General features: G+C 41.4%; 1 pseudogene across 1 annotated transcript; it reads right to left on the minus strand.

Annotated features, from left to right (window-relative positions):
• Positions 1-377: 377 nt before the first annotated feature.
• On the minus strand, positions 378-6,453 carry LOC306740197 (annotated as a pseudogene). Its single transcript has 3 exons — positions 6,446-6,453; positions 1,367-1,567; positions 378-794 (listed from the first exon to the last, which is right to left on the minus strand). The product of its transcript is annotated as an uncharacterized misc_RNA (transcript).
• Between the last annotated feature and the right edge of the window lie 7,035 nt (positions 6,454-13,488).

Genomic DNA, 13,488 nt, shown 5'->3' on the forward strand with positions numbered 1-13,488 from the left:
AGGTTCGTGACTTATATATTGTTTCTGTATAAACAAGCCATATTCTGCAGCATTAAATTAAAGTCATTGCTTCAACCTGCCCAGTCCCATTAGTGGGTCCATAATTACAAACCATCACCACACTGCCAAGCTTTGTTCAGATTTAGTTTTGAAATTTTAGATTCTAGTGCAGATTCCATAGTTTCAGAAGATAGCACATATGTCCGGCTTTATTGCAATACATGTGTATCAAAGGGTTAAACAGCACCACATACTGCACCCTCCAAAGTGAGCATACAGACGAATCCTCTGTAAAACACGTTCAACAACTGAACCACATTAGTACTGGAAATGGTTCTGAAGCACTATGAAAACACCTGTTTTTTCATTTAAATAAGTTATCCTTTATTTACAGAGACCTGGTCGCCCACTCCAAAACTAACTGCGCACCGTTGAAGTAGGTTACCTCGAGAGTACTGTAGCCTGGAGGACTTGCCACCAACCCCGACACCCTGGATCTCCTCCAGCTGCCTCTCCAGCTCCTTCACCACCAGCCACATGTAGTCGAAGCTGGCCCGCGACAGTGCCTTCAACCACGACTCCATGGCTATCTTGTACACCCGCGCCTTGGCGCAGTCGAACTTGACGGCGAAGGCGAACTCCTCGGCCGACTCTCACAGATCCACGGTGCAGCCCTCCAGGACGATGACGGGCTCGCGGGCGTCGCGCTCCTCGAAGTAGAAGAGCATGTTGCCCTTCAGCACGAACCAGCGCCGGTGATACGCTCGCCCTTCTTGAACAGGAAGCCCCAGTGGCTTTTGATATTGGTTTATTTTCTTTAATTTATATTTATTTATTTGGTTTACGGGACAAATGGCCACTATATGCATGTTTGTGGGAAGTTACGTAATCTACGTAAGTTACGTAGCAACTAAGTTATAGTGATAGTTGTTGAGGTCTATTGTGTTTTTTTTAACAAACTGAAGTATGGAGGTTATACTGAAAAGTTTTTCTGAATTGCAGGTATGAAGACAACAGCGGTCGAGGTCAAACCTGTTAGAAAGGGCTGATGCTGTTAATAAAGTACTAGCATCTTGATTAATTACTCTGTGCTTGCAAATGACACTGGAACATGTGGAAAAGAGGATAATGTCTTGGATGGTACAACGGATAGTGTGAATGTTTAAGACGGATTGATTCCCTTGTGCCAGACAAGATCTGGGATCAATAGATTTGATTGGCGATAAGACTGCAGTTTGCAAAGACGTCTCCCTTTTGTCGCCCGCCTGTTGGGTTCAGAGCGGTGGAACGCTGCAGAATGATCAGAAAGGAATGGAACAGTGGAGAGAAATAAAAAAGAAGAGATAATCCAGCTCTGTGAGGTCACTGGCTCTGCAGCCACTGTGTTCTCAGCTCCTCCACCTCCCTGCCGTACCACTCGTGGAGTTTGGAGAAGCAGACGGTGCCGGGGGAGACGGGGCTTTCCAGAGACGCTCCTCTTCTCCTGGGCGGCACCGGCGGGGCCCTGGCCCCGTGGCTATTCCCACGGTCCGCACAAGACTCCCAGGCCACGTGTTTTTTTAACAAACTGAAGTATGGAGGTTATACTGACAAGGTTTAGGGGGCTAAGTACTGAGGACTTTACTGCTACCACCAGAGCAACCATGGAGAGGAAGTTAGCTCGAGTCCTGGATGGGCCGGGCACGAAATCAGACATCGAATCGGACAACAGCTCTTCAGCAGGTTTCTTGGGCGGTGCGGCCTCCAATGCCGGTTATGCCAATTCAGCCGTTGCACCCACCACTGCTACAACAAGCAACACACGCGCTGAGGCACCTGGAGATGACTTGGACGGTTTGGGTCTTTACCGTCCAGAGGTGTCCACGACATCTTATTTTGTAGTATGTCCAGACGATGTTTTGGCTATAAATGGTATAAATGGTACTCGGCTTGTTACTTATCCAACATATTACAGTGTTATGTATAGAGAGTTTGCATCATAGCACAGGATCATACAACGAGGGTCCCGCCGCCGGCCCCAGAGAGCCGGAGTTCAAACTACAGCTTCAAACCTTTTAACTTCAAACTATAAAAATATATATTTAAAAGAAGAGACACAAGCATCAGGTGGCCTGATGGGACCGTGTGCAACAGAACTCAGAAACCGTTGGATTCTGCTTTACTGGACTACACGTCATCATTAATATCAACTGGAGAGATTTGTTCCAGCAAGCCGAGGACGAACGTTCAAAAGCTCGTGCTCGTGTCTCCAGCGATCTCTGTGTGTGCTGTGTGTGTGTGAGCGCTGGAAGCAGAAGCCCAGTGGAGCCCGTGATGGCTGTCACAGCCTTCGTTGGCCCACTGAGTCCCAACAAAGCAAGTTCTTTACTTGATTACCCGTCTATGATTACTGAAGTCCCACGTCTCAACTTTGCATTGCATTAAAAACATTTAGTAACCAGCAAATATTGTTTTCACCTGTAGGCACAAGCTTTCCGTTGCGCTTGGAAAATGCCATGCACAGACAGGGCGGCCAAACAGATATGGAAGTCTGATCCTGACCGTGGGGCAGAACAAGTGGGGAGGTACATCCACGACCTTATTCTGCTTATGTTGTCTTAATAACTTTCTATGTATTCTCAGATATATTGTGAGGCGAATGAAGGGAGATATTACTGGGTTTATTAATGCAATGTTGAATGCATAAAGGCAATAGTCTGAAGGAAATACTTTTTGCATGAGCAGTTTTGTTTTGGGGGATTACAGACATGTTGGGCCATGTACACCCTGGGCTCGTTCTGTTCTCTCTGTCTCTCTCTTGCCCCCCTTTCCCCCTCCCACACAATTAAACAGCACCACATACTGCACCCTCCAAAGTGAGCATACAGACGAATCCTCTGTAAAACACGTTCAACGACTGAACCACATTAGTACTGTAAATGGTTCTAAAGCACTATGAAAACACCTGTTTTTTTATTTAAATGATAAGTTATCCTTTATTTACAGAGACCTGGCTCATGAGATGGGCCATCCATGGGCTGAGTACTGGGACTTTCTTGACAGTTTTGTGGATCTGTCATCAACTGAGGGGCTTTGTAAGCTGGACGAGTACCTTAGCAAGAAGGAGATCCGACCGAGGACCCCGAGGCATATTAGAAGAGGACTTTTCATTGACTGTGAGTGTCTTTCTGTGGAGTGCCATGATGTTGTCTTAGTTGTTGAAATAACTTATAGATGCTGAAATAGAAAATGTTTCTGATAATTTTTTACAAGATGATGCATCAAAAACTTAAATGGATATAACACAAATATGACATTAACTGCTTAGGAATTACAGCCATTTTTACACAGCCCCACATTTCCAGAGGTTCAGAGGTACATAATAGTGCATATAATTATCATTTTTAATACTTGGAGGAAAATCTTTTTTAGGAATGTACCAAACTGTTGATTGGGTCAATCCTAACGTTTCTGCTGTCTGCCTGATAGGTTTGTGTTGTTTGTCAGCCTTTTAATGGCCTCCTTCACTTGCATTGACACATCTCTGGTCCTCATGCTGAGAGTTCCCTGGACCAGCTACCAAATGCAAACTCAACATTTTGAATAATCTCCAGACCTTTTTATCTGCCACACCTGGCCATAAAACCATTTGTTAGACAATTATCCGATTTACTTTTGAGCCTCTGAAAATGTGGGGGACTGTGTAAAAATGGTTGATGCGATAGTTTTATTGTATCCATTAAATTAAAGCTGAAAGTCTACACTTCAACCACATATTCACTGAGTCATTTCAAATCATAGCAGTCGTGTAAATAAGAAAAATTGTGTCAATGTTCCAATACGTATGGGCCTGAATGTATACTGCAACATCAGCTGACAACACACTCCAATTTGAATGCTATTTGGGGAATGTGACAAAAAGGGTTTGATGATCCCAAACTCCTGAGTTACGATCACAATAATACTTGATATTAATTAGATTAATTTAGTTAATTCATGTTTTTACAGGGATTCACCATCCAAGTTGGACAAAGAGGTCCTGTCAGCAATAGAAGGCTTATACTTTGATCCCCAGAAGTATCTCAGCCTTCTCAAGTGGAAGAGCACAATGAAGTTGTACAAGATGTCAGACATGCAGAGGTAGGATCGGCGAGGCTGACATTTTCTTGCACTGCATATTATTCTCTATTATTGGTTTTCCTGTGTGTACCTGATCCTGACCTGGCCTAAAGAGTGAGAATTTGGGTCTCAGTGGCTGATTAAATCAGATTATATCATCAATACTGTTAAAAATATTTATTTAGTAGGGAAACATTTCAGTTTCAGAGTTAATTTTGGCATGAATGCATGCCCTCTGTTGTTTGTCTCTTGACTATATTATTTAGTACATGTACAGAGGTTCTGGTTGTTTCATGGGGCAGTCAAATCTTCACTAATTTTACCTTTTCAGTTAGTCGCTCAGTAACGAAAAAGCAACTACTGACTGGTGTTGATGTGTGTCGTCTAGCTGGCCCAGCCCTGCGGTGGTAAAACCACGACTCGGGAAGCAATATCAAACCCTTGGGTCACCGGTCTGCGGCCTGATGTCTCCCACCGGCCACTTCAGTCCCGCCCGGCATGCTGCCTCGCCGGACTTCAGCCCCAGCCTCTACAGCCCTGCCAATGCTAGCTGCAACGAGCCATCGATCTAACTGACAACTCTTCTGCCCCCACAACAGCCATACCCGCTCTTAAAAAAGCTTGATAATGTATGTACTGTACGGACGTGGGCCGTGTTGAATTGACGGTAATTTTATTTGTGGCAAGTGTGAAGCACCTGTATCATAGAGTCAACTTTTTTTATATTGTGAATGCAAGCCGCACTCCCCAAAGTTAGTTCATCACTAAAACCTTAGTGCGGAATCCTCAACAGGATTCTGTCACTGAGGATGTTCTTTAAAAAGAAAAGTAAATTGTCAATATTTTAAAAGAAAAGTTGGTCAGTAGCACAAACATGTAATGTTTTTATTAATGGTGTTTAAACCGACTGCCATTTCCTATGTTTTCCTCAGTTCAGGAATTGCTTTTTCCTTTCTGCTACAACCAGCGGCCTTACACTGTGCAATTTGTTTTTTTGTCTCTGAAATATCTTTAATTCACAAGCATCTCCCACAGTGTGAGCATGAATACAAAAAAATCTGGAAAGTGTCATTTCAAATTTGTCTTGTTTGGGCTAAACCTAAAATTGCCACTTCTGAGACCACCTTTAAGCTAAATTAAGTGATTTCTAACCACTAGGGGTCTGAAAGATTCCACAACTAAATAAACAAACTAATGTTTTTATTAGCTTATTATTGACGTCTTGTTAAGGAAAAACTGCCTTAACGCTTACAGAGAATCCAACTGATTAGATGATAGCTGCATAGAGTTGGAAGTTGATTCCCAGTGGGATCGGCAGTATTCACAACCGATCACTCACTTTAGTGTTCATTTCAAAACTAGCACTTAATATAGCTTTAATGCCTAAAGTTATGTCATGAAGCTCTTCAATGGTTCAAATTGGCTTACAGTAAACTCATGGTAGATACTTGCATTTTTTCAAATGGTGGAATGTAAATGTACAAAAACCTGCTGTATCCATAATTGTGTTACTTAGGGATGAATTCACTGCTGTATGAGGGCTTATCAGATAAGTCTGGGAAAAAAAAAAGATTGTGCAGTCTCCTATAAGTTAGCACTAGCTACATTTTACCTCAATTTATCTTGCTAGTGCTACCTAGCTAATTTTTTTTAATCTCCCTTTGACAGGAAAATGCTGGCAATCCAAAACCGTAGTTAACTTCAGTTGCCATAGCTAACGTTACAATTAAGCAGTTAGCTGTGTCACGTCACCAAACACACAATGATCTTATAAAGTTATGTTAGCTAACGTTAGCTAGTTGCTAATGTTCTTTAGATTGTATAGTACCTAGCTGTGCTCTTGAAAAGCCTTCAGGCTATCTCTGGTGTATGAGTATGGATTTTGTGTACAAGATAAATGTAAATGTCGGGAAAAGAAAGTTGGGGCAGACGCTTAGCATGTTTTAAGGGACAAAATAAAGTTGAAAGTAATTAATATGGATCGCAGCCAATAATTGATGTATTTTCCAAATGTCTTTCTGTCTCATTAAGGTGTGCTGTGTTCATTGCCATGACTGTTTGCTATCATAGCTAACTAGCTAACTAGCACCACTAGAATCAGAAAATACTAAACTTAATAATTCTACATTTTAAAAACTATAAACCGAAAACAAAATCTTATAATATAGAAGTGAGACCCACCGTTGTTGACGTCTTCTCGTTCCCTGTCTGCATCCTCTTCAACGAGGGAGAGTTAGCAGCTCCGGTGTAGCCTCACTATCAGTAGCTGAGCTGCTGGCTGATGTAGTTTCGCGAGGACGTTTGCAATTGTAAAAAGAAATTGTTTGAATGGCTCGCTTCATCTTACCTGTTCATTACGTTTTTGTAAAGGCTAATAATTCAAAGTAAATCAACAAATTTGTCTATAGGCAAAACATTTTTGCTTATTAAGACCCGCCCCTACTCTGCCTCTGATTGGCTTATCATCAGTTCTCTCTCGCGCTAAAAACCTACCCAATCTAATCAGCGCAGGCATCGAGTACTAGCCAATTAGAGGCAGAGTAGGGCGGGTCATGACTCGTGCCTTCACCATCCTATGAAATAACATTGAGCCACTACTACAGGGGTATTCAACTCAAATTCAGCAAGGTCCAGTTCGAGAGAATTTCCTCAAGCAAAGGTCTGGAACATCACAATAATGTCACATTTGTGCTATATGATTTTGTGCTATATGTACTGAAGTAGCCAACAGTTTTAATGTCTGAATAGTGTCAACAAATGACTGTCAAATTTAATAAAGTTAAATTAATTAACATCTATAATATTTATTATTACAGATTTCCCATGTCCCATGGAATAATTATAAATAATGCATTATCTAATAATACATACAGACTATATAAATTAATTCAATAAATAAAATCAAGTCGTTAATTTTAGAAATATTAATTTAACTGAATTGTCATGCAGCTTCAAATTCAGTTTATTTTGGCGTCCTCAAAAGAGCCAAGATATTATATTCTTGTCATCTAAAAAGAGAAATGTGTGTGCAGGGCCTTTACCTGGTTATTAAACCACTTGTTTCAGCTCATTTCTCCTCTGTAAACATTATTGTTGGTCAGTTAGTTCATGTATTAGGGTTCTGTGATCATATTAATTCATGTGTTAGGTTTCTGATCATATTTGGCTTTTAGGTTTATTTTTCTGTGCCTTAATTTCGGATGCGAGTCGGTCCGTGTGCTTTGTCTCGTAGTGGCGCTTCACATCGCTGATTTTAATATCGCTGAACATGAGTCGTACTGCTCTTGAACTGATTGTGGGAATAATAAACATATAACAGTCTCTCCATTCTTGGTTAAAGGCTCTGGTTAAGCGGCCCACATTTCTCTTTTTGGAGCGCCAAGTGAAATAACTTCTCTGATTCACGTACTTTTTTCAACTATCTGATCTCTCTCCTGTCGCTCCATGTGTGTGAATATGGCACAAGAGTCGAGGGCGGGGCTTAACGGAATACACACATGTGATTGGTCGAGTGTGTGAGAGGATATACAAGGCGTGTGTTTCCTGGACCGCTGAACGAGAGCCGCAAAGGCAGGAAAAGCTGCGCCGGTGAAATAGAAGCGATCCATCAACAGTTAATAATTCGGAAATAATAATTGGATTTCGGTCCAGGGTCCACAGACAACGGCGACTGGGTCCGGACCCGGACCGCCTGTGAGTGACCCATGCACTACTAAATAATGCGCACCAGGCTCGAGCGGTGATTGAGAAGTGTGTATACGCAATGCCGTATACCTGCGTATACCCTGGACTACACCACTGACCTCAGTCATCCATTGTGTAGTGCGTGTGCCTCTCTGTGACACCATGTCTCAGTCTAAACTGTACACTCAGAAATACAGAAAGGAATGGGAATCAAACCCGGATTTTAAAGGCTGGTTGAAGCAGCTTATTGGAGACGATACACGGGCACACTGCCTGTATTGTAAAACTGATTTGTATGCCAAACTTTATGCCAAAAAACACACAAAAAAAACAACCTACGTAACTCTCCTAGAGTGTCTCTTTTGGGTCACTTTGCCGGTCCCAAGCCCGGATAAAAGAGGAGGGTTGGACATAGAGCTAGCAATTCAAATAACAGTCTTTTGATTAAATTTGATATTCTAACATTTAACAATACAGGACCAAATTGATTTATGTAATGTGGGTCTAGACAAAGCATTAAACATTCTTAACACCAGTCGCCTTATATGGGGCCAAGTGCACGTCTTTAATTCCACAAATGTCAGAACATCGAACGCCCTCGTGTCTGGGTTCATAATATTATCCGTAGCCGCACAACTGTAATCTACTAAAAATGCTCACTTTATGAAGATAATCTCAGGCTTTGTCAACTACAGCCGCTTCCGGGTCATGGAGGTTAGAGTTACTTTGGCGGCCAATCCCAATTTCCAAAGTTACGGACTCACGGATTTTGAGGCAATCTCCTGCAAAGTCCTTGAGGGTTTAGGGGTGTCCCATTCTAAAATCATTGAGTGTTTGAGGGCTCTCTGACAGACACGTTGAGCCCTTTATGAACCCTTTCCGTAAATCAGCATTAGATGCCAACTTTGCCTAAAGGGATTACCCACAGTTCATAGCAATGTGACGTTAAACACACAGTTCCCAATGGAAGCATGGAGACATTAACAAAGGTAGACAAACAGGCACATGGGCGTTTAGCCCGATAGAATACCTTTACACTACAACATCACAGATTAAAGATGGAACATGAAATCAGAGGAAAGCAAGCAGAGATTATATATATAATATGTATTTACATTCATCAAACATTTCGTTTTTACCAAAACGAGTAAATTGATAATTTAAAATGAAGACATTCAAATCAGTGAATAAAAAGTATAAAATAAAGACACAATTGTACACAATATGTTTTTATGTAGTCACGTGATATGTTTGCAGCAAAGTGCTGTCAGTCACCTTGTCCACTGTGTGTGCCTCTCTGTGACATCAGCTAAACATATAGTCATCATGTCTCAGTCTAACTGTACACTCAAAAATACAGGAGTGGGAATCAAAGCTTGAATTCAAAGGCTGGCTGAAGCCGTTTATTGGAGATAAAACTTTGATATAAATAAACACATGTCAACTAAAAAACATACTCAAAAGGCAAACCAGCCTTATAACAGTTCCACATTTTTTTCTATTGTCTTTTCTTGTTCCATTTAGATTGTTAATGTTGTCAAGTTAAAACGGTCTATACGAAGAAATGTTAAATGTTATAGTTACGGCAAGAAATGTTCATGTTTTACTGGGACTTGTTGTAAGCTCTTAAGTGGAGCATAAGGAAACTAAACCAAACTTTAAAAAACACCAAAAAACACCAAAAAAAACCCTAAGTAACTCTCCCAGAGTGTCTCTTTTGGGTCACTTTGCCGGTCCCAAGCCCGGATAAAAGAGGAGGGTTGGACATAGAGCTAGCAATTCAAATAACAGTCTGATAAAAATTTGATATTCTAACATTTAACAATACAGGACCAAATTGCTTTATGTAATGTGGGTCTAGACAAAGCATTAAACATTCTTAACTCCAGTCGCCTTATATGGGGCCAAGTGCACGTCTTTAATTCCACAAAATGTCAGAACATCGAACGCCCTCGTGTCTGGGTTCATAATATTATCCGTAGCTGCACAACTGTAATCTACTAACGCCACCTTCCAATCTATTCTTAGCATAATGTTCTCCAGCTGTGCATTGTTTTTCCAGCAAATGTACATAAAAAATGCTCACTTTATGAAGATAATCTCAGGCTTTGTCAACTCCAGCCGCTTCCGGGTCACGGAGGTTAGAGTTACTTTGGCGGCCAATCCCAATTTCCACACTTACGGACTCACGGATTTTGAGGCGATCTCCTGCAAAGTCCTTGAGGGTTTAGGGGTGTCCTATTCTAAAATCATTGAGTGTTTGAGGGCTCTCTGACAGACATGTTGAGCCCTTTATGAACCCTTTCCGTAAATCAGCATTAGATGGCAACTTTGCCTTAGGGAATTACCCACAGTTCATAGCAATGTGACGTTAAACACACAGTTCCCAATGGAAGCATGGAGACATAAACAAAGGTAGACAAACAGGCACATGGGCGTGTAGCCCGATAAAATACCTTTACACTACAACATTTCAGATTAAAGATGGAACATGAAATCAGAGGAAAGCAAGCAGAGATTATATATATATATATATATATATATATATATATATATATATATATATATATATATATATATATATATATGATATGTATATATATATATAATATGTATTTACATTCATCAAACATTTTGTTTTTACCAAAATGAGTAAATTGATCATTTAAAATGAAGACATTCAAATCAGTGAATAAAAAGTTTAAAATAAATACACAATTGTACACAATATGTTTTTATGTAGTCACGTGATATGTTGCAGCAAAGTGCTGTCAGTGTTGTGTCTGTTCTTCTTTTAAATATATATTTTATAGTTTGAAGTTAAAAGGTTTGAACAGACATGAAAATCCTTTCGGCGAAATTCGCCATTTTGAAACCCAAATAGGTAACCTACGTTAATCGTGTAGATCCTGAAGGGATGGAATTGTCCTCTCCAGGAAATTCCTCGGGTGTTCAAGAATTGACAGTACAGGTTATATTACAATCAATGTTATTTATTTAAGCCATTATTACACATACATGGAATGCATACCTATTACAAGCTTGGACTCAGCTCCCCCCGGATGGTCTGCTCTGCACACAAGCTGTACACAGCCAGCACACCCCCAGAGTGAGAGTGGGCCCCGTTCACTAAGAGCAATGGATATTTATCCCCTTTCTGCAAGACTTCCTCTTTCTGACTTCCATATTTGTCGCAGTCTGAATACTGAAAATGGGGAGTGGTCCGTCTGTATTTCAGACTTCTAAAGGTCACAAGGGTGAGTTATGCTACTTGCCACTATTCCGAGAGTATATAAAGCGGAACTTCTTCTACATGACAGGAACCAGATATATGTCCCTGTCCCAGACCGTTAACAGCCAAAAGCAAGCTTTCTATGTTAAACTGCGGTTGCATCCGCATATAAAGCCACAGCGGCCTTTATTTGACCTGTTCAGCCAGGGTCAAGAGGGAACGTGTTTATGGAACTAAAACCAGAGTGAGAACTCAGACAGTCGCGGTTTCTCAACTCCGAGGCACATTCTTTAGTATAAGCGGGGTATGAAACTTTAGTCAAAGTAAGACAGTTCAACACATAAATCATTAATTAGAGTAAGGCAGTTCAACATATAGATCATTAATCAGAATAAGACAGTTCAACATATAAATCATTAGATTCCCTTCAATCCGAAGAGTTTTTGTTTTTGGGAGAGAGAGAGGGGTGGGGGGGTCAACTGGCCGCCGTTTCTGAGATCGGAGTGGGACACGGAAAAACAACTGAGGTCGGGATCATTTTACACCTCTCCACTTTGCCTGTAAGTTTGGGTGTCCAGAAGTGGTTAATGCCGTGTGTTCGCATCCTGACAGCGATAAGTACCGTGAGAACAAGGATGGCCACATGCTAGTTGATGTAAGGAGTTTTATTTTTAACCCTTATTGAACTTTGTTACATGCCCAATGAGTAAGAGAACCTTCAGTGTAGCCTGGGTTTTTGTTGCTGGTTGTTATTACGCAGCAAGTATTCATGAACGTGTCCATATGGAAGCTGTCTAGCAGCTACTCAGCCTTGCACAGTACTGCTGAACACTGGTGTCGTTGCTGAGGGGAGGCACAGTTATGCTTGCTCAGGTCTTGAAGCCGTGACCTTTTAGCTTGCTTTTTTTTAATCTTTTGGCAACAATCACTCACTGCACATTGAAGGCTGAAATTAGATAAGCATGTTCTTTCCCCAGCTAATCCAGCAACAGTTGTATCTTGTCAGCTGCATAAACTATATATCACTAGTTGTCTTTTCTTTTCCACAGCTTATCTGTAGCAGAACAACTACAACTACAGAAGTGAGGCAGAGGATATTTGCCTATTTGGAGGGTAAGGTCAAACGCACACATTTCTGAAAATATTAAAGTTTGTGTTCCTCTTCTCCCCTGCTTCCTGGAGGATACAGGCATACTGTATATTGTTACTCACTGCCCTGTGCATGGACTGACAACAACATACAAAACAGACATTTGACAACGTGCCAAATTTGATTTTGTTTTCCAATACTCTGCCACGTAAGGTTTGATTCCCACTGATGCCACCCTCAATTCAAATCTATGTGTAATATATGTCTTTCAATTGTCTGTTGTCTCTCAGACCGCTGCTATATCCCCTTACTGAGGGCAACCGACAACGCCTCTCAGCCCATCATTGATTGTGTGTGGTCACCTACGAAGTCCTCCAAATGTCTCTCGCTGACCCAGCAGCACAGAAGCCCAGTGAAGCCCGTGATGATGGCTGTCACAGCCTTCGTTGGCCCACTGAGTCCCAACAAAGCAAGTTCTTTACTTGATTACCTGTCTATGATTACTAAAGTCCCACGTCTCAACATTGCATTGCATTAAAAACATTTAGTAACCAGCAAATATTGTTTTCTCCTGTAGGCACAAGATTTCCGTAGGGCTTGGAAAACACCATGCAAAGACAAGGCGGCCAACCACCTTTGGAAATCTGATCCTGACCGTGGGGCGGAACAAGTGGGGAGGTACATCCACGACCTTATTCTGCTTATGTTGTCTTAATAACTTTCTATGTATTCTCAGATATATTGTGAGGCTAATGAAGGGAGATATTACTGGTTTTATTAATGCAATGTTGAATGCATAAAGGCAATAGTCTGAAGGAAATACTTTTTGCATGAGCAGTTTTGTTTTGGGGGATTACAGACATGTTGGGCCATGTACACCCTGGGCTCGTTCTGTTCTCTCTGTCTCTCTCTTGCCCCTCTTTCCCCCTCCCACACAATTAAACAGCACCACATACTGCACCCTCCAAAGTGAGCATACAGACGAATCCTCTGTAAAACACGTTCAACGACTGAACCACATTAGTACTGTAAATGGTTCTAAAGCACTATGAAAACACCTGTTTTTTTATTTAAATGATAAGTTATCCTTTATTTACAGAGACCTGGCTCATGAGATGGGCCATCCATGGGCTGAGTACTGGGACTTTCTTGACAGTTTTGTGGATCTGTCATCAACTGAGGGGCTTTGTAAGCTGGACGAGTACCTTAGCAAGAAGGAGATCCGACCGAGGACCCCGCGGCATATTACAGAGCAGTGGATGACGATAGCGTGAAGAAAAAAACAGAAGTGATCCAGTACTACAACAAAACAAAATCAGGAGTGGACACAATGGATCAAATGATTCACACATACTCATGCAAGCAGAGAACACGGAGGTGGCCC

The sequence above is a fragment of the Taurulus bubalis genome (genome assembly GCF_910589615.1).
Source record: "Taurulus bubalis genome assembly, chromosome: 8".
Lineage (NCBI taxonomy): Eukaryota > Metazoa > Chordata > Actinopteri > Perciformes > Cottidae > Taurulus > Taurulus bubalis.